This window comes from Motacilla alba, chromosome 8 (genome assembly GCF_015832195.1).
Source record: "Motacilla alba alba isolate MOTALB_02 chromosome 8, Motacilla_alba_V1.0_pri, whole genome shotgun sequence".
In the NCBI taxonomy this organism is placed as follows: domain Eukaryota; kingdom Metazoa; phylum Chordata; class Aves; order Passeriformes; family Motacillidae; genus Motacilla; species Motacilla alba.
In genome coordinates this window covers 10,777,163-10,799,214 of record NC_052023.1, presented here as the reverse complement: position 1 = coordinate 10,799,214, position 22,052 = coordinate 10,777,163, and the positions used below count along the sequence as shown (strand labels likewise).

Genomic DNA, 22,052 nt, shown 5'->3' with positions numbered 1-22,052 from the left:
CTTTCTGTTAGCATAGAAGAAATAGAGTTAAAGCAAATATAACTTGAAAGTTGTGTAAAGGAGAGGGGGGAAGGAGAATACTTTGTGAGTTTCAGGAGCACTACTTGGACCTCTGTGTTTGAGAACAAGAGTGCTGCTTGCCCCTCGGTTTTGTTCTGACTTTGAAGACAAGTAATTTCTAAGTAGTGTCGAGTCTGATGTAGCAGACTTCTAGGTTATTTCCAGCAAGTACAGGGCAATTTTATGATGTGAAATTGTTCATTTGCTACTCCCGTTGTTCAGCTTTGCTTGTATTCAATAACTAAATCCATAAATGTGAACATAAGTAGCCTCCCTAAAATTCTGCCTTGCAATTTATTTTCAATTTGCATTTGCCTTTTTGATAAAATGGTGAGTTTGGTGAGAGGTTTCTCATTGGTATAAGCTTATTTTAAAAAAATAAATTGTGAAGTACCACTGTGCTGTTTTGTAATTATTAATATTATAAAGTAACATTCCAAAGCAGTAGCGCATTTTGAGTGTTGTCTGCCTTTATCTATACTGAGTTTGTACACTCTTATCCTGGTGGGGTAAGAGACAGAAATCTCATTTTCTTCCATACGTTGGAGTTCCAGCATATCTATCTATGCAGGATTTTAAAAAACCTTTTCTAGCAGTATCTGTGGTGCTGTTGGAATTTGTTACCTAATGCAGCGCAAGGAGTTTACCTCAGAAGCAGCCTCTTGTTATCGTAGAAATTGGTTGCAGTGAAAAGGCATAAATATTAAGAAGATAACTTTCTGGCTGGATAGTGGGAGGAAGCCTTTTAAGCCTTTCTATTTACCTTCAGTGTTTCGAACTACACTGTTCTGATAGTGGGAGTAAACAGTGGTGGGTGAAGAGGAGGCAGAGATGGCATTACCTGCTTTCAGGTGAACATAGACTGATCCCTGTGCATATAATTTGGTTTCACCAAAGATTTGAGTGTATTTTTTCTACAAAAAGTAAAAACCCAGGAGGCTGATGAATGCAGTGTAGAGTTAAGACTCATCCACAGGTACGCCAGTGGGACCTGTTGAAGAAAGAAGTGATGCTTTGCCAACCCCACTGGTTGAGTGAGGACTGGACAGTATGTGGGTGAGGTGAGCTGGTGGGCAGTCTTGCTTGGGATTTGACAGGCCTTCTGTCAAAATATGTTGGTATCCATCTTTGTGGAATAAAAGCAGATGCTTTTGATTGCTTAAAGAGAACTAAAGTTTAACCATATACAGCTGGATTGTCAGTCTGTCCCAGACCTTGTCTGTCCCCCGTTGTATCTGGGGTCTGGGAGTGTGCCCTCGTATGGGTGCAGGGAGGAAGGTGCTACCCCGGGCATTCAGTACTCCTTCTGATCAGCACTTCTTTGTGCAAACACAATACAAATATTAAATTACTCTTTGTTTTATTTTGTTTGTTAAATATTTGCCTTCACAATACAGACAAATTGCTGCTGGCACAGCTATTGTCTTTGCAGGGTTACTCTGGGGATGTATCTGACAGATCTCTATTGTGACACATCAAGGAAAATTCAGAGTGGTCTCCTTTTTCAGAAAATGCAAAAGCTTTTTCACTTGATTTTGTTGTATTTAATTAAAATAAATACACCCAGAGGCTTGAGCAATTGCTGGATGTTTAAAAAATAGAAATAGGAAGATTAAACAATTGAAAAAAAATTATAATGCACAAACGTATTATACAAAATGTATAAACTTATGTTAATAGGATGATAAAAATTCCGGGGAAAAACTGGCTTGAATATTTAAAAGCGTATCTTTAGATCCACTGGCCTTTGGGTCCCATGCCCCCAGAAAGAAAAATTGGTTAAATATTTAAAAGTGTCTCTTTAGATCCATTGCCCTTTACATCCTGTGCCCTCTTTCTGTATTACTTAATCTTTGTATTTATATTTAAAAAATATTTAGATAATTATATTTTATATTGCCTTGTAGAGAATTGGGTTGTGTTACACAGGTCCTAAGATTTTTTTCTGTGTATGCATCTGATGAACTTGGGCTCGAGTTCTGCGTGTGCATTTGATGGAATGTTACTGGTTTTGTTTACAGGCTTTATTGGATTAGGGGGTGATGGTTATTTTGTTACTTACAAAGAAAACCTGTTCCTAAAGGACGTGGTTGCTCTTCTTTTATTTAAAATTACAACTTACAGGAGTCATCTGTCAGAAGCAAGAAGAAAGGTGAAAACCTAAAACTTTCTGAATGATTTGATGTCTTAAGCTGTCTGCAGGCAGAAGCGGAGTTGTAGCTTTCATGTGCCCTGGCCAGCGGTGCAGGTGATGCTGGCCTCCTGCCCAGCTTGTGCTGCAGGCTCAGTGGTCCTTGCTGAGGGGTTTTATCTCTTACTGTAGATAACAAAGTGAATTTGCTTTCTGTGGTCCTCAGTTGTCTTCTGGAAGTAGATTGATGAGTGCTGCTGAGATGGAAACAGGTGATGCTGGTGAGATGGTTCATAGGCTCAATGGCCTGTTTGCCAGACCTGCAGAGGGCTCTCACCCAACTCCCTTGCTTTTGGAGAAGAGATCGTAGGCATTTAGGAAATTCAAATAAAATACTGGAGGCTTCCTCAGTATAAATATTGCCAGCAGAGATCAGAACATTTCACCCTTTGGTGTCAGGAGGTGGCGCGCATTGAGATCTAAGTGGCACATCTACATATTTCAACAAAATACACTGCCTCTCCTGCCTTCACATTTACTTTTAACTTTCACTGATAGACAGATTGCCTTTTATGTCCTTTCTGTGCACATTATGCCCGAAGGTTCCTTTGCAGAAAATAAATTTATAGTCACTAGCTGATAAAGGTCTTTCCACAGCGATCCTGCAGAAATCTTTTCGGAGCCATCCTTCCCGTTGTGGTGGCATCGCTCAGCCGTCTCTCACTGCAGGTGACAGTCTACCTGCACGATTTAATGCTCTATCTTTCCATTGTAATTTTTCAGACCACATCAAGGAGAAACTGAAATTTTTAAATGAAGACCTTTTGGATAACTTGGTGCAAACTGTTTTCCCGACTTGAGCTAGGCAGTCTCATAAAAATGCTTTTTTTCAAGGAGGAGCTACGGGTTTATTTGGTTATGGGCAGCCTTTGTATGTGTGCTCAAATGCATACACGTGTGTGTATGTACAATATTTACTCTTGAAAACTGACATTTAAGCGAAGAACAAATCACTTGTGTTCATGGTCTGCTACTGTGGTTTGATGCCAGTGAGTGCTGGAGCTTTTTCGTGGTTAGGACTGCCATTGTTTGCTGAAGTAAGCCCATGTTTTGATAACATTACTTTCAGGTTTTGCAAACTGTAATCAGTTTACATATGTAAGCTATTCAAGTTTTTAAAGTCTATCAAATGGGCCATTTTACATGCTTCCTTCTTTTTGTGAATAGAGGTAGGCAAATTAAAAATAACCTAGTAATCAGAAATTGTTCTTCACAAACGGCTAGTAGTGAAAGTGGAGATGGAAAAATACTTTTAAATAGCAGAGGTAGTGTATGGCATGATTAAAAAAAAACCAGCTTTTTAATCTAGAGTTCAGTTAAACTGAAAAAAAGATCTTTGCATATAATGAAAAAAAACTGCCTTTGTCTCCCGTGTTGCAGCATTCTGAACAGAATAAAAAAAAAAACTAAAAAACAACCCCACAACAACTGATTTGCCATAATTTGCTGAGTTCTACATCTTGATATTTTTCAAGAACAAAATATTGTCTAATATTGAAGTAAGAACTCTGGCTACGCGTTTATTGTGTTAATGAGGTTAGGAAAAAGTACTTCAAGGTTTTGTTGAAGCTTATCCAGTAACAAGATGTATTGTGATGACTTGAATATCTTAATAACAAATTTTTCATCTCTTTAATAAGGAGGAAATGTAAAGAATATTATCAAAATAGTCTGTCTGACATGCAGAAAATGTTAAACTTTATCGCATTGCAACAAAAACAAACTCATTTATGGCCGCACAAAAAAAAATTATTATGTCCTGTGTTTGCCTGCTATAAATTTGATTTATTCCTCTAGTAATTACAGTCGCTGATTTTGTAAAAGTTGAAAACATTTCTTTTCTCTGAGCTTAACAAGACTTCTGCATTACCATTGCTACTGAATTGCAATACTTTGAACTTGCTTAGCAGACATGACAAAAGGTTTTAATTAAAATACTAGTGAGATAAAAAAATATCATTTGTCTGCATTAACTTTGTACGTTTCTCATAATTCTTTAATTCTTGTAATAAAGGAAAAATACCATGACAGTGATAAGAAGTTGTCCTCCCTCCTTTCTCTCCCTCATCAGTAGGAGATTGTGTTGGAGCCCTGGGATGTTTTGCTTAATCCCACTGCAGGCTCTGAAGTATCATTCAGATGTTCCTTGTCGGTGCAGGATGAGGAGTACTTAGAAGGCTTCAATTCACCAGCAGGAACACAATCCCAGCATGGAAAGGGATATGCTGAAATCTATTCAAGCACCCCAGCCTTCCTAGCTCCCAAGTAATTGTAAAAGAACTCACTCTTGAGTTTTATCCCATCTGAGTATTCCTAAATTAAAAGACTATCAGCTACAAAACCAATAGGATAGCTCAAGGATCTTCAGGAGTATTTCTGCCAAATATATGGTAATTTTGGTATGACGCTAAAAATAGAGAACATTGTCAGAGTTCATTAAATCTTTCCGCTCCTGGTTTTTTTTTTTCTTTTTGCTACTTTGTAATAAATATCTCATTCTCTGAAACATAATTTAAATGGTGATGTAAATCAAGCAGAAACTTTGAAGTAAATTGGTTCCTTTGATCTTACTTTGTTACATTTCTCAAAGGGGAGGTTAATTATTAGTAGTTTGGTAATTATTAGATTGCCTTGATTTTTACTGCTAAGTACAACTTTTACAGTAAGGTAGCACCTTTTGTCAGCCTTCTAAGCGTATGTTATAATTGTCTGGCTATGCCAAATAAGCACCTAGGTACTTCATATTTTTGGTAGTAAAATAGTTGTTTAACACTGTGTGCTGAATATATAGTTGTATTGATTTCAAAATTTGAATTCAGTTCAAATGCATGAAACAATATTGTACAGTAAACTGAGTTTTTCTTTAATTTCTTTGGTATATAAGTCTAAAGCAACAGGGCATTTTGCTTTTTGAATTGGTAAGGGAGGGCTTTCAAGTTTTAAAATAGTAATTAATTCTAACTAGTGACTGGAAAGTAGTTTTGGCCCCATAAAATTTTGTAAGTGGTAGATTTCATCCTCTTGCTCTAAATGTTTAGATTGGAGAACAAAAACAAAACTTCATGCTATGTTATTTCTTAATTGATTTCTTCTTTTGAGCAAAACAAGTCTTTGAATTAAATTAACTGGATAAACTGGAATTAGGAAAAAAGCTATTTTTATGTCAGTCAAAAGGTCAATCATTATTTAGAGTTGGTTTCATGCATTAATTTTCATTGTTTAACCTGCTGATTTGCTTTTCTTGAAGACGTGGCAAGCAAATGTAGGTTTTTTAAATATAATTTATGTTCTGAATACTTTCAGTACATAAATTATTTTAAGCCTATTTACCAATATATAAATTAAGTTGTAATGCTTTAGAAACATTAACCTATTTTTTAAAGTATGTTAGGACATTTTTAAAGTATGTATTTAAAATAAACATTTATTTTGCTTCTCAAGGAAAAATCCTTAACCATGTGAAAAGAGAAATTCATGTATCTGAGAGTTTCTTTCATTCTGTGTCACTTATGTAAGCATGTGTATAAGCATAAGGATGAAAAGAAATTACGATTTCTTGTATTTGTGATTACCACAAATCAGAGCTCTGACTATCCAAAGGTGTTACTGTATTGGTACTATTAATCATCCATCTGAACATGTAGTGCTGATGCTGCCATTATAAGTAATGTGGGAATCCATGTTGTAATGTTTGCATTTCAGTGCATGATGGTATAGATGTGAAATTGTAAGGCAAAATGGATATGTGATGCATTTATTTTACTATTATCAGTATATTCAAATTTTGGTGCTTTATTCACATATATAAAATTGAAATACAGGCATTTCTGAGACAGAATTTTGGTGTATTTTACTAAGCATAAAACTAGAGTGTTTGGATTGTAAATAACTTTTTAAAATGTTCTTTATTTTAATACTTTGTTATAGGAGATCACTCATTGGGGATTATAATTTATGATAATTTTGGTTTGGGAGTGGGGAAAGCTGTTTATTAATTGAAAATATGCTTGTCTAGACTTCATAAGTATATTCATCCACATTTAATATGCATATGTAATAGATGCTCTGTAGTAATGAATGTGTGATAGAGTAAATGTGTTAATCTGTGTTCACTTTAGACACCTGTATTTCAATTTTAAGCTGCATCTCACCTTTGGTAGGGATTGGATGTTCCAGTGTAATGACTGTTGGAATTCCAGCTCCTGTCTGGGATGGCAGCATTGCTGCTCAGAAAGGAAAACACCTATGGAAAACATCAAAAAAGTTTTGGTTTGTGCAGACTGATGCTTTTTCTGATTGTTGGTACCCTTTTAGAGGATGTGAAAGAAAAGAGCCTAGTATGTTACATAAAGGTGTTAAAGATGGATTATACATAAACTGGGGTTTGCCGGTAGCAGTTAACTGGTTTGGACATTGCTGCTGATTCTCCAATGTTAATGCATTCTTTGGGTCTTCAGGCTTTGTGTCAAAAGCCTTGTGAGAGACAGATATAAACATCAGCTCTTTGGTGCAGTGGAGGACACACTTCTGGCAATGCTTATGTGAGCTTGGTCTGATTCAGTGAGTTGTGATGGATTAAAACCAATCAAGCCATTCCTTTGTATTGCATTAATTTTATAACTTTTCTTGTAACACAAGGTTTTTTTTTATTACAGCAAGAACTTGCTGTCCTGTGGAGTACACCACTGGGCAAGCAAAGAAAGCTGAGAGCAGTTAATCCTCAGAATAACAATCCTAGTCCTGACTTCATGCTGGCTGTCCTGTTGGTGTCACTCTTAGGAGTTTGTTTGTAATGTAGTTGCTCAGATCTCTTTCTGCACACCGTGCTAGAGCTGTTCTGCTCTTCTGGTGTTGACCAGATAACTGTGTGCTTTTCTCTTCTTCTAAAACCTTTCAAACATTTCTAGAGTCCCTTAAAGTCAGTTCTGTGCAGGAGTCTGCTTGATGTGGAATTAAATCCTTGCAAAAGAGGAAGTGGAGAACCACTGAGCAGTGCTTGGAGTGTGCTCCTTTCTAGCCCATCCTGGACAAAATGGCAGTAACCACATTCTGTTCTTTTTCTCTTTTCCAAGCTAGCTGGGAAACGACACAGGTTTTTCTGGGACAACGGTATAACTGTGGCTTATACAATGTAGAGAGCTGAGATTTTGAGATCTTGTGTGTGGCATGAAATACTCCTTCTGGTTTATCCTTGGCGGATTCCAAGGTCGAGGTGACTGTTTGGGGAATGGATACTTTGGATGAAGAGAGATCTATCCTCTCCAGTACCAGTTATTCTGTATGCAAGAAAAGATACAGTAGGCTGATGTATAATAGTGAATTTCTTAAAAAGAGTAACTCTAATCCTAATTACTAGTAATTAGCTACTCATTCTTGAAACATGTGTCTTTATCCCTTTGATTACTTAGTAGCTAATAATAATTTGTATGCCAGTCATCTGTGTTTCTTCATTCCGTATACCTCTGTTAAGTTCTTCAAGATTCTGTTCATATTGTACATTTGCCTATAAGCTCAATACTCTGAGGAGGGGAGAGGATGTACAACATGGGAAGCTATATCAGAAAGGAGGTTCCTACTTTTCCTCCTGATTATTGTAGCGCTGTGGTGAGGAGGGCAAGTGGATGACTCTTTGGAGGAGTGAGAAAAAGTGTGAAATGAGATTTCTAGTGAAAATGAGTCTCTTCCACAGTAATTGTTCATCTTGTTCCAAGCTAGAGCCTTGTTTTGCTTTGCGTCCTCTCTTTTGAGAGAACAGTCAAGGAGCAGTATAGAGTCATATAATAACTTAAAAGATTCTAGGAAACCCGAAGGTGAACATGGCCTGCCTGTGCTTGATGCTGAAAGTCCAATCTGGTCGCTTCAGTAAACATTGACAGCAACTATTGTGGTTTAGTCATGGAGAGTGTTGCTCTGCAGTGTTACATGTACGGGAATAACATGTGCAGGAGTAGCGAGAGAACGCACTTACCTTCCTTCCATCAGCTCCCTGAAGAGCCCCAGCCACTTGTTCTGTCAGGCTCGTGCGTGTATTGGTGTACCAGCCTGGCAGTGTCAGTACTGCTGAAAGAGAGAAAAGTCTTTAATCTGGTATATCTCTGAACAGGATGACGTAGTTGCTGCCCTTTGGTATTAGCAAGATCTGTGGGCTGAATATTCATATGCACCTCTACCCAAGTCATGCAGATCTGTGATAGTTCCCACTGCTTTGACGCTATTGGAAATGGGGGTGAGATGCACAGCGGTGCTTGGATAAAATACTAGTGTGCCAGTTGGATGTATCTGAAAAAATTTAGCCCCCCTCCCTCCAGCAGTATAGACAAGATAAGTCTTTGACTCCACATGGGTTTTGCTGATCAATATAGGAAGCACTGTAGGAATTACCTTGTTACAGTAAACATGTAGTAAGTAAAACATAGGCAGGGACCTCATGGGCATCTAAAGTAAAATTCCTGGTCAAACCTTGAGTTGCCCAGGGTGGGGCATGAATTTTCCCCCTTGCCACCGGATCCTCAAAGAAGATAGAGCACATAAGCAATGTTCCTAGATTTTGTAAAAGTGGGAGTAGTGGTGTCATTTCTCCCTGGAAATCCTTGTAATTATTCATCAAACTTAGTCATACCTGGCACTTGTAGGCAAGAGAGATTGTTCAGAATCTCTGAAGAAATGTTTTGCCTTATGTTGAGAGGTTTGTTTGCTTTGTGCCTGGAACTCGTATTTCCAGGTTTGACTTGCTCCAAGAACCTACTATCAGAACAAGCGATAATGTTTTAAAAGACAATACCAAGAAACCAAATGTTTATCAGTTCACCTTATCTTTTTTTTTTTCCCAAAAAAAAGCTGTGGATGGTTAGGCAAAGACGTGCATATATTTTAGTAGTCCAGCTTTGGCTGAAGAAACCTTGGCTATTGATGATTTTTTGGATGGTGCCAAGGGCTCATCTGCCTTCCATCTCAAAGGGATCTGGAACTGAAAAGGTCATCAGAATGCTGATACACAGGGCATCTTTTTGGTTATCCTGGGTCTTAGTTAAGCCAAACATGAAATGTCATCCCCTTCAGCTCTAGAAATACTCATGTGACTCACTATAGCAAAGGGCCCTGCAAGTATTTGCCTGGTGTTGCCAGATAAAATGACACATTTGTGCAGTAGTGTTGTATTCTTTCTAACTTAGTGTGTAAGGATGCTGCGTTGGATGGCCTAGAAACTCCAAGCCTCTTAGTGGACATTATCGCTGTAGTAGGCAGGAGCAGGGTTTCTTCTCAGCCGCATGCCTGGGATTTCTTGAGTGCAGCCTTTTGAGCCCTTCTGAAGCACGTGGGACTCCTCTATACAATCATGGCTTGGTTTCCAAGGTCTAACTAGCCCTTCATGTGAATCATGCATTTTGCTGTCTTTTGTGTTTTGTAGAGATTGAAGACTGAAGTAATTGCTGAGCTGAGAGCTTCCTTGTGACAGAGAATTGCATTTTTCGTAGAGAGAAACCGGCACTTGAAATCATAAAAGATGGATTTTATTTTTATTTTAATTGTTCTGTCCTTGTGCCTAGCTCTGTTCTACACTTTAGGGGAACCATGATATTCTTTAGATATCCACAGAGTTCTTGAATAAATTAATGTAGAATTTGGAAAGCAAACTGACTCTGTTTATTATCAAAGCAGAAGATGCCTCAGCACTAGCTCTGTCTGCATAGCTAAAACCAGTGTAGCTCAGATGTAGTTCAAATCAAATGCTTCTTCATCTTCCTAAATAAGTTTTCTCACTGATTTGCAGAATATCAGCTTGGTTCTTTATTATACAATATACAGCTTCTGTGAACTAGATAGTCACCAAAGGTAACGTTAGACACTGAGCAAATAATTGTTTCCTGTCACACTGCATTAGTAACTGGGAAGAAAGTGTTTCCTAATTTGTATTTGTGCAGAACTAAATATAGCTCTAGCGAAGCTTAACTTCAGCTCCAGTCGTTCAAGTCCCTAAGAAATTGAATAACTGACTCCATGTGTGTGTGTATGCTCCTTGCCCTCCCACTTCCCAGTTTTATAATCTTAAAAACTTGAATGTGAGACTGTCCAAACTCTAAGTTATTGCTGTCTGCAGGAACTATGGCAGAATTTTTTTTTTACTAGGAGTTTGAGGATATCAAGCCCTGACTGCATTCCCCATTCCATATTTAGCAAGGACAAGGTTAAATTGCCATGCAGTTAGGTTTTCCAGCAAAAACAGCTCTGACTTTTCATCTAAAATCTGAAATTTATTAGCTCTTCTACTCTAGTTGTTCTGTAGAGCTGACAGCCTGATGCACAAGGTCTTAATAAAAACAGTTTAAGAAATATTCAGATTGGAATGTACCAGTGAAATCATGGTGGTAAGAAAAATCTGATGTTACAGGGAGGTGTATTGAATAGTTGTGTCTCCTCCCTGGAAAACATACAAGTTTGTGTCTGTGCCTTGGTATTGAGTCTGGCAGCTGTGGGATAACAACCTTCGCGCTACATTTGCACTGAAAAGACAGCACTGCTTCCTCAGGTACTGTCAATGCCAAATGCTGCATTTCAGAGCTTGAGTTTTTCAGCTGGAATCTGTGAGGAGAATGCTCAGGTTCATCTCTTCCAGTGAGGCCAAGTGTGAGCCCCAGGCTCAAAATAGTTCCATTCTTTTTTTGTATTAATTTGAATTCATCACGATAAGCTCATCCTCCCTGGCTGTCTCTGCTGGACACTGAGCAGGAGGAGTGTTTTTGAAAGGTCTGAGGGATCTTCCATCCCGAGTTTGTAGAAAACAAGACAGTACTTAATCATTCATCTGTGTCACTTCAAACTTAAGTGAACTATTAACTTGTGCATTTTATTTGTGCTCTGCCCAGTTCCTCAGCGCTCTGCCCAACTTTCTCATGTTATCGGTGATGCACATAATTAGGAGGAGGTTGTTGATGGTGGGGAGGAAGAGGAATCCCATATTGGCTGTCTGTCTGCACATGTACCTCTTACTACAGAGAGATCCTTTGAAGAAGTGATCTAAAGAAATCCAAAGAAAATTGCCAAGGTTTGTAACAGCTTTCCTCCTGGCAGTCTGCGGTTTATTTATACTGTAGGATGTGACAGGCAATTCCTGGTGCCTCAGCTCTGTCTGAAGTGTGAGTGATCGCTGGAAATGCGAGTGGTTGCATTAGCAGCTTTCTTCCCTCCACTGGGGAGAAGTTTTGAGATTGAGCTCTCCCCTCACTGAGGTCTTTGGAGTTTGGATCTTTAAAATCATTCTCCACGCCAAAGACCTACTAGTGCAATTGTCATCCTTCCTGTCTAAGGAGGACTGGACCAGCCTCTTGTCAGAGGCCATTAAAGCTGCTCGTTTCATCCGCCAGAGAGGTCAGCAGAGAAAGACATAAGTAAGTAATTATTCCCTTCCTCTCCTCCCAGTAGCTGAGTGAGCTCTGGAAGTTGAAACATCATTAAATCTCTGAGCAGTGTGGACAGTCTGCAAGCCAGCCATGGAGCCCGTGTCACATGGTGGAGGGAGGGCTGAGTAACAGGTGGTATTTAGAAACTAATTAATATTTGTGAATAACAATGTGCTGTTAGTAAGAAAACAATTCTGTCTGCTTGTGAATATTTATGATGATGACTTTCAACGCTGCTTGGATCATGCAATGCTTTTACAGCTGCTGCACCTCCTCTTGTGTCACAACATTTCACACCAGGGTGAAAATATTCTCCGCTGTGTGGATCCATCCCACAGGGCGGCAGCTGGCTGAGCAGCACTGTGGAATACACACTCTTAAAAGAATATTCTCACCAGTTCACTATTAGTGGAACTAGATCCCAAACACTTGAAGTAGTATTTGCTGGTGGAGTAAGCCATACAAATTAGCTTGAGAATTCATCCCATTAAGAGCCAAACCATGCACAGAGGTAGTGCTGCGTTTGAAGAGAAAGCAGGTGTTAAAGGTTGTTCTACCTCTTAATGTTGTATGTGAGTGTTTTACAGTAGATCAGACTTGCCTAATGTAATCTTTGTAATGCTTTCATTTAAAAAGCTCCCTGTGGTTTGTATTTGTTGAACTGAAAAAGCAGAATCTACTTTGTAGCTTGGTGAGGCGGGGTGTTCTATTGAACATGTGTTCAGACTGTCATTTGGGAAAGATAATAGGTTTTTAACCTCTGTCACTGTTAGACTGAGGTATTTATGGAGCTGTGTTGAAGCTGTGCCTAGGCAGGTAACCTTGTGATGCAGGTTTTTCACAATTTGCCATTTTCTTGTGATAAGTTGTGGCTTTTCTTGGCCCCTTGCAGTGCCTCTTGCAGTGTCAGCCAGCATGGGAGCTCACCAAGAGATGAGAATTCCTTGCTGTTGTCGATGCTGCATAGAAAGCTCATTGTTGCTGGTGTTGACTGTTCAGTAAACACTGTCTCATAGATTGAAAACTCTGCCTTGAAGAGTTCCAGAAAATATTCCTGGCTTGGCACATGGAAACTGGCAAAACCCATGGTGATAGTGCTCATGTTTTGAGCAGAAGAGGTGTCCACGTGCAGCTGGAGATGCTGGGCTCTTGTTCAGAATGCTGCAGGTCAAGAAGCATGGCACTTATTCTTGGCAGCCTCCCCACTGCTCCTTACGGCCTTGAGTTTAACTTGTGGGAGGGGAGAAGCTGTATGTACTTCAGTGTGCTAAAATCCTGTTGGTATGGTCTCTCTTTCATCACTCGAGGCCTCCAGCAGCCTGAATTAGCAGATGGAGATGGCAGCGTGCTGCACGGAGGAGGTTATCTCCAGTGAACTGCCATCACCACTTTTGTCACTGCTGATTAATTTTTTTGTTCATGTTTAATCCTCAACATCCTAATGTTTAAATGCCCCTTCCTTGTATAAGCAGAACATCTCCTTTATAAAGTCAGTTAAGACATCCAAAATGGAATAAGTATAAAATTCTAAACACATCTGTTAGATGAATAGACGCAAAGAAGTTCAGAGCAGAAGTGATCACTTTGGCGTGCACAGATCCACTTGTGGCAGGGATTTCCAGGAATCCTCAATTTCTAGTTAAACACTGCTTAATATGACAGACAATGTTTTCTAACCTTATCTTAAAATTCTTTGCTCAATCTTAATATTTTCAATGTAGAAGAGGTTGTTTGGGGTTTTTTTAATTGTTTTGGTTTTGTTTTGTTTTTTGTCTTTTAAAGTGACATGTTTCCACTTCCTATTCTAGCGGTAGTGTCACTGTGGTGTAGCTGAGAATACTTGACTTGAACTACCCCTGTTACACAGATGCAAAAAGCTACTTAAGCTCTTGGGAGAAAGAAGTTTCTAGTGAAATACATGAATGTGTATCATGAATGACTGCAACTGTGTGTTAGAACTATAGCAAATTCTATAGGATTTCGAAGCAGTGCATTTAAAAGAATGCATAAAAAGCAATATAACAATTAGCGGCAGAGACTGATATATTTAAATGAAGTCATTAATTTAAAGTGTTGGCTTGCAGAAATTTCAAGCATTTTTATGCATTTATTAAAGGGTTGCCTTTTAAGTAGCTTAAGTATCCTTCTCTGCATGCAACGTGTCCTGGGAATTAACAAACCACTTACTGTTGGATGGATTCCACTCAGATGCAACTGCCATTCCTACAGCAAAGACGAATGAAGAGAGTGGAAAGGCCCAGTACTGAAATGGTCATTTTGTTAGTCTGGGGGAAGGGAAAAAACAAAGCTATATAATCTCTCTTCTGTTTATTTAGTATGCTGATCCGCGCCGTGGGCATCAAGGTGGATGTGTGCGTGCCTAAAAGAGGGCTTTCTTCAGATTTCAGAGGAGGTGCCAGAGTGCTTGTCTAAAATTCTCTCCTGAGGGATGGAGACCAGCGGTGTGAGACAGCTGAAGGTGGAAGTTGGTGATCTGATGCTGAGGGAGAGGTGCTGGGTTATAAAATTGGGACCCTGTGTGAAAGGAGGAAAACCTCTTGACATGTTCTGGATAGAAGAGCTTGCAGGGATAGAAGAAAGAAGGACAGTGTGGTCAAAGTTATGGAAAACATACTGAGGAGCATTGTGCATAGATATTGGCAGGGTAAGACCTCCAGGTTTAGAACAGGAGCACGCTCAGAATAATTACAGCAAAGGCTGCCAGTGTGTGCCAGAAGTAAATATAGTAGTGTAAGCACTGCTACAGAGTCATTGAAGTCAATGCTGCATAACATAAATTGCATAATATATTTATTTGTGAAGGTTATTAGAGCACAGTTTTAAATGGATCCGAGTCCTTGGTAAGGTGAGTGTATTCTGGTTCCCTGGGCTGAGGTTTCCAATACATCCCAGTCTGATCTGGGGGCAAACTGCCAGCAAGAGGGGGGAGGTTGCTGTTCCCCTCCTACCAGCTCCAGTGCTTGTCCGAGCAGCTCCTGAGCTGGTTCTACACAAAGTGCCAGGAGGAAAGGAACTGCCCTCTCCCCTCAGAAATGGAAAAACTGGGGGTATCTTTGTTGTCCTGGTCAGCTGAGTTGTTGAGGGGATGAGAGAGCATCTCCAAGGGGTTGTGTGTGTGAGGGGGTAGGTGGAGGTATCTCTGAGCACAGGGGACACTGGGCAGGCTGTTCAAGCCTCATGTCTCACCTCAGAACTGGAGCAAACCCTCTCCCACCAAGGCTATGATGATCAGTGCATGATGCAGCAACCATCAGACACCCAAATTTCAGGGCACCGTCACACTCTCCATAAGAGGGATGAAGCTGTTTACAAAATGCGTACTTTGTAAATGATAAAGACTAAATAATGTATTCTGTGCATTTGCATAATTTTGAATCACTTATCCTTCTGAGGGCTGTAGTCATTTGGCTCATGTTAAAATATGCTTAGCGGTGGAGTTGAGCTCAAGCCGTCAGCTGTGGGTTGAGTTGACACTGAAGATAGGAGGTATGTTTTTAGGGAGACCATGCACGATCCCTGTGATGTCCCTGGCACCACAGAGCAGTGCCCTGAGGGCTCAGAGGTGAGACAGGTAGGAGGCATGGTCAGTGCTGTGAAAGGTGTCTTTCAGAAAGAGCTTGAGACCCAGAGCAGACGAAATGGGACATACCTCCATGGTGATGGCATGCCAGGTCATAACCTTAGAAGGCATTAGGAGAGAAGCTTCTGCTCTTCACTGGTTGGGATGGAGAGGGCTCCCAGCTGAAAATGCTGGAGAAACACGTTTGGGCAGTTGCAAGGTGGTAGCGGGCCACAAGGATGAGGTTGGGCAGAAGATGCTGATGTGGGGTGATAAGAGCTTGCTTGATTTGGGTGGGCAAATGAGCCCTGGCAGGGAGGTGGTGTAATTCATTTTTTATTGTCAGGGAAATAAACTTCAGGGATAGGGAAAAGCTGTTCAAGCTGCTGGATCAATGTTGGCATGAAAACAAATGGATAAAAGCTGTTCAGGAATAAGTGTTAGGCTGAAAGTTTTTTAACTACCGGAGGAGCTCAGCTCCGCAGTTAGAATTGGATGTGGAGGCTGAGGAAGAGCACTGTCAGTATGTGGGGCTCTGTTGCTGTGATTGGGGTACTTGGATGTGATACCTGTCATGGAGGGCTAAGCTAATGATCTGTAAACATCTTTCCTGCTTGCATCTGGTGGTGAATTCTCATGATTGTGTCATGTGCAAGGAGAAAAGGGGAAATTGTCCCTTGCTGTCATGGTTTTAAAAGTGCTGTATGGGAATATGTGCTTCTTCCCCAGGGTGGAGAATTCAGGTCATTAAGCAAAGTTTTAATCTTTGCTGTAGCTTTTAATCTGTGAATGTCTCTGCTGTTTTGGTCACTTCTGACACTTATTCTTATGTTGTTTGCTTTTCCCCTAGGTATTTTTATGGCCTCTGTCACAGTGGTGTCTCAGTGTCTTCCAGGCATTTATGGATTTATTCTGAGAACGTTCCTGTGAGGTAAGGAAATATTATCACCTGGTTTTACAGACTGGGAACTGAGGCAGAGGGAGACAAAGGTTGCAGGAGTCTTGTAGCATAGCCAGCACTCAAACACTGATTGCCAACAAGTTCATTATGGTCCTGATACCATACCCAGCTACCTACCTCTGGCTTTTTTTCTTTGTTCCTCTTTTTACTTCTTTGTTTTTTTCTTTTTCTTTCCTCCCTTGTCTGAGTTTTAGTAGCAACAATCTGCAAGGAGCTGGGAGGACCTGTGGAAAATATGATTAGGGACACTGGTGTCCTTTTTTTAACATTGTTACTTATGAGTTGAAATTCCTTTCTATAAATATCAGCAGATCTGTTTATGTTAAATGATTATCATGTTCAGACTTCCACAGATAAGCTGCCGTGCCTTTTTGAATCAGTAACTCCTTTATCCTACCTGTCTAGGCTTGTGGCTGTTGAATTCTTACCTTGCCTAAGCTAATGCCATCCCAATCACCTAAAGCAATGCCAAGAATTTCATCACCCATGCAAAGATCTGATTCGTGTCAAGACAGGTGTAAAGTTTCTCAAGCACACTTATGTATAATTACTATTTAACTTTATTTTTCAAAGATATTTCCAAGCCAGCTAAAATGTGCAGGTTTGAGCTCCCAGATTCTCCCAGAAATTGGATTTCAGTGCCTGATTAGTGATGCTGATCCCTTTCAAAAGTATTGCAAAGTTCCTGACACATGTGTGCTCTGAATTACAATTTAGATCATAAAATCAAATATCATGAATAACAGCTTGGAAAATGTCTCTTTTTCCCCTTTTAAGTAAGAAATTTTTAAGTTAGATCTCCCTTGAGCCCTTTTTTCTCTTCAAGATGGTATTTAAAATGTGACTTTTACTACTTAAAGAATTTTCTTAGAGTTACAGCAGTGTTACAAGTTAGAAATACACCAACAGACTGTGACAAATAGACAAATATTTTTATGTATGTTAAAATCATCAATTATTAAAAATATAGCAAACATTGCAAAGAAATATTTAATGCCATCTTTCTAATTTGACAGTCTGTAAAATACACGTAGTAGATCACATTATGCTCTTTATTAGTGTGTATTACGTGTCCTTGTGTCCCCAAGAATAAGGCCCTAATGACTCATGAACTGTCTCAAAGTGCACTAAATAAAATTAAAGAGCTGGCCGGTGACCTTAACAGTCAATTAGGCTATATGTCACTCAGCCTAGTATTTGTTGAGTGCAGAAGAGTAGCAAAAATTCATTAGCTAAGATGCTGATGCTTGAAACAAGCAAGATTGCTCTAGCATCAGAACTGGTGTTGCTGCTTAAGTGGAGATGGGAGCACAAATGGTAGGTTTGTCTGTGTATGTGTGTTTGAAGGCACTCCTGATGTGGTCCTGGGGTGGGGAGAAAGCTGCTCCAGGGCCTTTGGGCTCAGAGCCTTGTGGAGGAGATGCTGTCTGCACCTGGTGCTGGGCTGGGCAGGGGCAGGTGCAGTTGGAGATGGTGCTCAGGGTTTGGCATGTGCTGCCTGAGAGGTTACACAGAGACAGCACAATGGGAGGGCTGCTTTCAGAAACCTTGTGTTTCACAGCAGCAGGGCGGGGAAGGATGTGTTGTTGTGGTGCATGGCATGCTTGGTTTTCCTCAGAGGTGAGCCTGGGTTGGCGTGATTGCATTTGGGTACTGGCAGGAGGGTGAGCAGGAAGGCTCTGGGCTGCTGTGCCCACAGAAGAGCAGAGTTTGAGTACTGGACCCCCTTCTCCCTTAGCTCAGGAGACAAGACATGAACAGGTGCTGAGGATGCATAGGTGCAGACAGGTCAGATTCCCTGTTGCCTGCCAGCTTCCTTGCAGGCTCACCTGTCCCATGGAGCTGTCAGCATGAAGCCAGGCTGGCAGTGGGCAGCAGGGCCGAGCATATCCCAGTGATGGGGCAGGCTTGGCAAACTGCAGACCTGGACAGTATCTGAATTATGGTAGCATCTGTCCCTTAACTTCACATTTCTTAATTAATCATCTGTGCTTTGTTTTGTATTGTGTTTGGAAGCATCCTAGAGCTTAGTTTGGAGATTGCCACTCCCCTGGGAGGGCACTGTGTGGTGACAGAAGTGAACCAGGAGAAGTGACATAACACGGGAGCTTAGGTGGCAGCTTGGTCATGCAGCTCCTCAGCACAACAGCTGTCCTTGAGGGCTTCTCAGTTTTATAGCACTTCTTTTCTGGTATGTGCAGTTATGAATGCTTTCAGCTGACCCTGAGAAGGTCTTCTGTCATTCTTAAAGTAAACTCAGGTTTTAGGAAAGAAAAGATGACAGACTCAGTCACTAAAAGATGTGGCTGAAAGTACAGTTTGAATGGCATGCAATAATGTAGTTTAAAGTAAATCAACTTCCTGGAACATAAATTGGGCAGAATCTCCCTGTTCTAGGTCATGGTTTATCTGTAGGGTTTTATTTTAAAATAATTTCCTTAATAATGATTTGGGGGGGAGGGGATGGAGAGCCTGGGAAAAAAGTGGATGAATGGGAGAAAAAAGAAAAGGAAGCCTTTTCAATCACATCAGGCTGAATCTAAAGCATCAAGGAATGATGTTACAGGAGAACCCCTGAAGATAAACTGTAGCCTAGATTAGCAGAATACAGATTAAGTTTTCAGGAGTTTAGAGACAGCACTCTGTCCTGAAGCAGTCTTTTGTCATTCATTTCAACTAAAATTGTTGTATGGTTGCATTTTCAGGGATACACAAAAATACCTGTCCATTTGAATGTTACAGTTGTGAAGTTAAGGAATTTATTAAAGTGAATAATGCCTGAAAAGATTAAAAGAAAAATAAAGTTCAGATTTTTCATTTGAGCTTGCTATTGCTAGCGAAATAGTGTAATATCTGTGTGATCATGGTTTGGGGGATTTTTATGCAAGCAGCATTACCCCTGCAATTGCAGTTGAAACTGAGACTTCTACATGATTAGTTTTTTTCATTCTGACTTTAAAAGTAAAAATGTTGTCATTGGGTCACATTGTGCTCCTCTAATACTTTGAACATTTTTATTCTTAAGTTTATTTACATTTTGTCATATGTGGTATGATACCATATTCTAATTGAAGGGTTATTTTCTGTGATAGAGGTTACATATTTCTGCAGAATGTTGGTGCAAAACGTATGTGATTCAAAGTGATTTAATTGTGTTTTAATGCCATATTGGCCAGAACATACTTATAATTAATGCAAAACAGTGAGTTACCCCTTACTTTTCATGGTAATCCAGTGAATAGAGTTTTCTGGCTATACTTAAATGACAAGTTTAAAAGGGCACTGGCAGAATTTGTTGACATAATTCAGCCTTATTTATATATGACTGTGTATTTTTTGGACTTATCAGTCTTTGCAAGTTGTTTTATCTCACAAATAAGTAGATTGCTTTAATCTATTGGAGCCCAAAGGGCGCAGCTACTGGTCGTTTACCTGGCTTCACATGATGAGTGTTGGAGAATGCATGTGGAGATGGAAGGGTGGGGTTTAAAGCTCCAAATTTGCGCTTGTAAAATTCCCTTCTGCTTTGAAAGGTGTTTGCTTTAGCTGTCTACAGGGATACATATTTTCAGAAGTTTATTTATAAAAAAAAGGCTCAGGAGATAGTGGAGATCTAAGAAGATTTAACCATATTTGCAAAATTGAACATGAGCTTTAGCCCTCTGGTCTTTTTCATTCCTTTTTGTATTTTATGATGAGTATATTGGTAGGTGGCTCTTGTGTTGTCAGTTCACCTGTTTAATTTAAATTTAGGTATCTGAGGGTTGTGCAATAAAGGTAGAATCTCCATAACTGGCAACATAACCTTGTCATCTTGCAGAGTCAGCACTTGCTCATGCTCTGGCGCAACGGCTTTGAATAGCTGCCACCCCGTGTGTGTGTTTCCTAAACTCGAGACAAGTGCTGAACTCATTAAAAATACATGCTATATAAGTTAATGTGCATAAGGAGTTTTGGTGCTGAGATCTCCTTTGAGGCTACATTTAACTCTAATTAACTTGGTTTCGTTCTGTCTACTATCAGCATAGGCTTGGCTGAAACCCGCCAGTATTGGTTAAACTGCGGGTTTGAAGTAGAGCCCGGCGGGGTGATGGATTGAAAAGCACGGAGTTGTGACTGTGCTGGGGTTCCCGGTGCCTGTGCCAGCTCCCGGGGCTGTGCGGGGCACGAGCGCCAGCTGTGCCATTCCTGGGGCACAGTGCACAGCAAGCGGATACACATCCTACTCTGGGGCAAAACTCAGGATTTCTAAAGAGGCCTGAAATAATGAGGTTTGCTGAGCTGTGACTGAACAATTGCATGACACCAAGCTCCTCTGACTAAAATAGACTCTGAATTTTTCCACTAGTGGAATAAGGAACAGCAGCAGAGACTACCAGTATTTTACTGTTCTGACTGTTCTCTCTATTTGTACCTTGGTTTTATTCATCGTTAACTCAAGGATGAGATCCAGGGATTCTGCTAATTATAATCCGTTTTTCAAGGGAGGCAGGCAGCAAGACAGGGATTACTGATGGTGGCATTTGCAGTAGGGACAAGTACCAGCAATATATGGATTGGAAATATGGGCTGGGTTCTCTGCCCTGACAGTGTTGGAAATCAAGCTTTATATTATGTCCAGTAAAGTAGATTTCACTGAAAGCTGATTATAGTATTTTGTGAGAGAAGGTTTTCAGTGTACCACTCTGGAAGAAAATACTCACAGATTCATATTCAGGGCTAGGCTGCTGTATTTTTGTGTAACTGGAAGAATGCATGCATTTGTTGCATTTTCATCACAGCTGGCAAAAGAAAATTATTTTCCTTTTTTTGACTAGTACTAGGGTTTTAGCTTTGCAAAAGGATTTTCTGTAGAAATACCAGGTAAAATGGATCCTGGATTTAAACACCAAGTGGGGTGGGAACTTCTGCCCAGCAGTTTTTGAGTGTTCATCATTTCTTGAAAATTGGACCTTGTAAAATATTTCAAGTTGGGTACTCTAGAAATTGAGGCATTCAAATAACTAACTGTCACTTTTAAAAGTGACAGCCAGAATCTCCATTAACATTGCATCTTCTGCCTAGGGGATCACAGAACAGAGCCTTGATGTGTCTTTGAGGATGGAAATGAAGCAGTTTAAGAAGTTAACGTGCTTCAGCTGAGATGTGGTAACAACACACAACCATGTCTAGTTCATTTTGCTGAAAAACAAAATATAAATCATAGAGGATGATCTAAGGCTGTCTGTTTTGCTTTGCATGGAAGCAGACTAGCAGTGATCCCGTAATGTTTTGCCACGTCTCAGCCGTGAGGATGGTAATTTCCAGCTGATGAAAGGTAAATTATGGCTAGAACAGGTGGATGAATGCATTAAAATTGAATGCGCTTCAAGATACCTGTCTGTGTTTGTGGAGGAGTGGGACTTGCTGTGCTGCTTTGGACCAGTGGTCAGTCTAATTCAGTACAGTACCCCTGGCAGTGATCAGTGCTGGATAACTTAGGCAATCAACAGGAAATGGTGCATCTCATTATCAAATGTTTTATCTACTGGGCAAGTGTTGGATTATTTTTCTTTCTTTTAAAACAAAACCAGGCTGATTTAGTAATTGATAGAATCCTTCCTAAATGCAGTTAAAATTTCTCTTTAAGTCGTCCTACACAGACAAAAAGTTTATTGATGTTTCTTATTGTTTTCCCTTCAGACACCCCAACTCGAGGATTGCTCTAAATCATTTGCAGTCTTCAGTCTAGCTCAGACCAATCTTTCTAAATGTTCTTCTGTATCTCCAAAAGCCCATAGTCATAGTACATGAATAGTGTGGAGTTGATTTTTTTTTGGCTAATGTTATAGCTGAAACATAAAATATTAAATTGATATCATG

The 22,052-nt window shown here is 40.0% G+C and overlaps 1 protein-coding gene across 18 annotated transcripts in view; it reads left to right on the top strand.

Annotated features, from left to right (window-relative positions):
* The window catches only part of PTPRF (protein tyrosine phosphatase receptor type F), a 376,703-nt gene that overhangs the window by 74,032 nt on the left and 280,619 nt on the right, over positions 1-22,052 (top strand). For all 18 annotated transcript variants that reach the window (XM_038143940.1, XM_038143941.1, XM_038143936.1 and 15 more), the window contains exon 2: positions 16,080-16,160. The gene's annotated coding sequence lies outside the window, so the exon portion shown is untranslated. The remainder of the gene's footprint in view (positions 1-16,079; positions 16,161-22,052) is intronic.